Genomic DNA, 5,115 nt, shown 5'->3' with positions numbered 1-5,115 from the left:
CCAAAGACTGTTGTTCCTATGGCTAGAGGTTAGGAACAGGGACCCATAGTGGTGAAGTGCTGGAACTCAACTGTCAAGATTTGAATCCCAGCTTCAGAGCATCCTTGTTTTATGGTTTGGGGGAAGTAACTTATCCTTTTTAGGCTTGGTTTCCTCGTTCGTAAAATGGAAGTAATAACAGAAACTACCTCAGAGGGTTACTGTGAGGAGTGAATGAGATTTATCAATAGGGTTACCCATAGTTGGAGTCCATTCATTCTTGATGCTGGATAATAGTCAATGTTACAAACACACTATGATTTATTTATCCATTCTACTGTTGATAGAAAGTTGGGTTGTTTCCAATTTGGAGCTATTACAAAGAGTGCTGCTATGAAAAATTCTTATCTCTTTTGGTGAACATATATATACATTTTCTGGGTCAAGTGGAATTTCTGGGTAAACTTTAATAGATAACTGTTAACCAAAATGGTTGCTCCAATTGAAACCCCTACTAGCCGTGCAGGAGGATTCAGTTGCTCCACATCTTTACCAGTCCTGGGTATTTTCTGATGTTCTCCTTTTAGCCATTCTAGTGTCTAAGAAGCGCTATCATAGTGTGCTTTCCATTTCCATTTCCCTGGTATCTAACAAAGCTGAGCACCTTTCCATACGTGTACTAAACATAATGTCTGGCATATAATAAGCATTCAAAAAGTGTTAGCCATCATCATTATTTTTCTCTGGTCACTGAAATATGATTTTCAAGTAGGGACATAGGCAGAGAATTCTTGGAGTTTTCAAGATTTTATATTTTTTATATATTTTTTATATTTTTTGTGGTGCTTAGGTTTGAGCATGCTAAAAAGCATTCTATCATTGAACTACACCCCAAGTCCTAAAATTTTAGACTCTCTTGGCCACATGTACTTTTCTCCAAGGCCACTTCTTTCCTTGGCCACCTTCCCTATAGATAGCATGGCTTCTGTCTCCCACAGTCCAGACATGCTGATTAAGAGGGACTGAAAGTCAAGTGAGACTTCTGACCTTCACCGCAAACAGGTTTCCACCCCTGCTCAGATGTGTCACTTCCAAGAGACTCTAGACTCTGGTACTAAATCACGCTAAGTCTCGTCCATTTGACCCCATCTCCCTGTGGTTTGTTCCTGATGAATGGCTTTGACAATTTTCTCATTATTACGGCCTCTGGTCCGAGTCCAACTTGAATCTTTAATGCCTTCCGTTAGGAAAGATGCATTGCTTGTTTTTTTAAGATGCACACACCATTCCCCTTGCAAAGCCAGTATCCTGAGGGGGTTGTTAATGCATCAAGCCACAGAGCTCTGAGGAAAATTCCATGATGTCCCCAAAATAAGAAGACAGTTAAGCTCTACCCTCCACCCCAGTTTGGCTCTTACAGGTTAGCTCCAGGGGGAGGAAAAAAAATGGCATTGTATAGTTGAGGCTGGAGTTGCATCTTGCAGGTTTTCTTGGGAAAGGAAGAAAAGGAAGCAGTTTAATAATTACTTAACCAGGTCAAACATTTGTATCCATCTGTGTTTATAAAAAATAGTTTTCATTATGTAATGTAACAGACATAATTTTATTCTCTAAGTAGCTGGGTTAGAAATTCTTAGATGAGATCTAACTCTATTGAGAAAATTTCTTGGTATACTCACATGGGACCCCTGCCCTCAGGGACATGGAGGGGTACAAATACTCTGGATAAGACTTGAAAACATTGTGCCTATTGCAACAGAAATTGAAGGAAGGGGAAAGAAATGCAGGTGAGGATGTGCTAAAAGCTGAATAGCTGGTTAAAGGCTGTTCACTGCAATATGCAACCCCTTAAGAGTTTGAGAAAGCTGCGTATTAAAAGCATAATGTAAATACATCTTTGGCAAAACAAAGCTAAAAACCTGTGATGGATCTAAGCTTTGAAGGCAGGTCTTCCTGGAGTAGCACTGAGAATGCCTGAATACAGGAGATACAAAAGATGGGAAAGAAAAAACCAAGCTTCTTGGATTTAGCAAAAATTGTGGTTGAGAGCTCTAGACTCAGCTATAATTCAAGGTGATCAACTTGTCATGGCTTGTCCTGGACCTTCCAGTGTTAGTATTCAAAGTCTTGCATCTCAGGAAACCCCTGTCTCAGGCAAACCCCAGGCTGTGCAATGGAGAGTTTCAGTTACATTTACCCAAATTACCTAGGACCAGCAAGTTCCCAGGTGACACACAAATTATAATTAAAATAGCACATACACGATTCAGTTTCCCCTACACAAACAAACACACAGACACACACATATCCAAGCAAATACTAAAATGTTATGTGCTTCCTGACAGGTTAAATCCCCCTCTTCATCAAGAATTTCAGCTTTTCACCATGGTTTACTTGAAATTTGCTTTCCTTTGCACACTGAGGAAAAACTACAACATTGCCAATTGCTACATAAACCCCCAAGCTCAGAAGCCTATGCACTGGAAGACACACAATATGATCCTGGGCCTTGAAGAGGGAGAGAGTAAGCACCAGATCAAGAGGCTCCCTCTGTTTGCTTGTAACGTGGGAGAACTATCTAAAGAAGACTTGGATCATGAATCTGGATCCACTGACCTCAACTAGAATTGAATTATGTTTTCAATAAATTTAACTCAAACTTTTTTTATATCTTAGAAAAAATAAATTTTCATATTTACTAAATTTTCAAATGTATTAAGAATGTGATCATGGCGGGCTGGGGTTGTGGCTCAGCTAGCACATGTATGGCACTGGGTTCAGTCCTCACTACCACATAAAAACACATGAATAAAGTAAAGATGTTGTGTCCAAAAAATAAACAAACAAAAAATAAATAATCATGGACTGGGGGTCTAGCTCAATGGTAGAGCACTTGTGAAGCATGCATGCACAAGGCCCTGAGTTCAATCCCCAGCACGGTGGGGGGAAAGAATGTGATGTCATCTCTAAACATTCAGTCCTTACTAAATTAGAGTACACAATCCAAGGATCAGGTCAGAATTACATTTTCAAGCTAATAGGTTTAGAATAAGGCAGTATAATCTAGGTGTGTTTCAGAGCATGATGTGCTCAGATTTTAATTCCTCACTAGGGAGAAATTGGCAATATGGGCTTGGGCATCTTCCCTGTGAGTGGGGGTTATGAGAGAGAAAGGAATCGAGAATTGGACTTGAAGAACTAAGAAGATATAGAAACCAACTAAGATGATGAAAGTTGTAGGTAGAACAGGATTAGGGGAAAAGGTGAACAGTTGAGTATGCAGTATATTAAGGAGAATCTTCTCAATGGGACATGTTTGGGGTCACTGCACACAGCTGGTATGTAAAGATGAGATGATGAGGGGAGTGACAGCAGACAGAGAATCATCTGTATGACCATGGGAGTGCTATGCTAACTGGTTGGCTAACGTTCCCTCCCCTACCTACGTTCAATCACTCTGTCACAGAAGCAGGCTTGGCACAACTTCAAGAGGAGGTGGTAGATACAGGACAAAAAAAATTCAGACTCAGAGACAGAAGAGGGACGGGGGCTGAGCTGTGCCATTTCCAAGCTGTGTTACTCTGGACAGATCATTTAATCTCAAAGAGGCTAAGTTTTCTCCATCTGATTAAAGATAACACTACCTCTCTACCTGAGCTCATTTGTGCTGTCAAAATAAAAATGCGATGGACTCGGTACATACATTTACTTCCCACAGCATGCAGACTAGGAAGTCAAAGATCAAGCTCCAGCAGATTCAGTGTCTGGTGGGGACCCACACATCCTGGTTCACAGATGTCCATTTTCTCATTGTATCCTCACAGAACTGGAGCAAGGAAGCTCTCTGGAGTCCCTTTTATAAAGGCATAGTTGAGTTTATGACAGCTTCATCCTTGTAGACTAATCACTGCTCACCTCCCCCCAAGTTTCACTTCTTAATACCATCACACTGGGGCTGAGGATCTCCAGATATGAATGGGGTGCACAAACATTCAGATCACAACACTGCCTTACAGAATACCTATGAGTGTTAAGTGGGTTGAATAAAAATACTTCATAAAATACTTTATACCTAATTATCATTTCTATCTCATTATACTCTGTGATAATTGCAGGAAGAAAAAATGTGTTTCTATTAGTTATTAGGTATAAAGTTTAGCACAGTATCTATCAATGTTTAAAATGTACTCACCATATCCTTTGAAGCAGCAGTTTCAACCTTCCCACAAGTAAAAAGATAAATATGTTAAATATTGGTAATGTATACCAGTAACAGATTAGGTAAATAAACCTTATGGTGCATTCATACTGTGGACTACCAGTTACTTAATGTAATGATAAAACGTGTGCCTACTGACGTCCTGTTGCCCAGGATATTCACTTTAAATAATAAACAAGGTACAGACTCTGTGTGTGTGTGTGTGTGTGTGTGTGTGTGTGTGTGTGTGTGTTTATATTCAATTTATCTAAAATTTTCTATATATTCATAAACATATTTTTATACAAGTATAGCAAAAAGATAAGAATAATATACTCCACACTGTTGAGTGTAGTCACGGGGTCACTGTGTGTGGCTGCAGGATTCACTTACCTCTGGGGAATGCAATTGGTGTTGGAGAATGATAATCAGTTTCTCTTATATACACTTTGGAATTCTCTGAAGTTTAATAACAAACAAAAAATATTTTAAAGGCCAGCTACACACCAATCCCTAGGCTCCGAGGTTCTTAAGGGAGCAGGTGCACCAGAACACAAAGGATACATCAAAGTTCAGAAAAATGTCTCTGTTGAGTTCCAGCTCTATTTTGATTCTGCAAGCCATGGCTGCCTTCCTACCAATCCAAGGAGTAACTTAGCAGCAGCCTGGTGAGGGGAAACATAGCCCCCAAAGAAGGGCCACTTTGGGAAGGAAAAAGAAAATGCAAATATGTTCTGAAAGCAGATGGTGTCTGGAAGGGAAAGTGTGTTTGGCAACAAGAAAGGAATCACAGGGGAAAGAGAAAAGCAGCAAAAGAGAAACAGCCAAAGGAGGTGGTAATTAAGTGCAAAGCTGAAGATTTCCAGGGGATTTTTCAGCTTTGGCAAGAGTCAGGCAAGAGTCAGCCTCTGGACAATTCCGTGGAAGTGTACAGATAC

This window comes from Ictidomys tridecemlineatus, chromosome 15, assembly GCF_052094955.1.
Source record: "Ictidomys tridecemlineatus isolate mIctTri1 chromosome 15, mIctTri1.hap1, whole genome shotgun sequence".
In the NCBI taxonomy this organism is placed as follows: domain Eukaryota; kingdom Metazoa; phylum Chordata; class Mammalia; order Rodentia; family Sciuridae; genus Ictidomys; species Ictidomys tridecemlineatus.
This window is presented reverse-complemented; position numbering follows the sequence as displayed.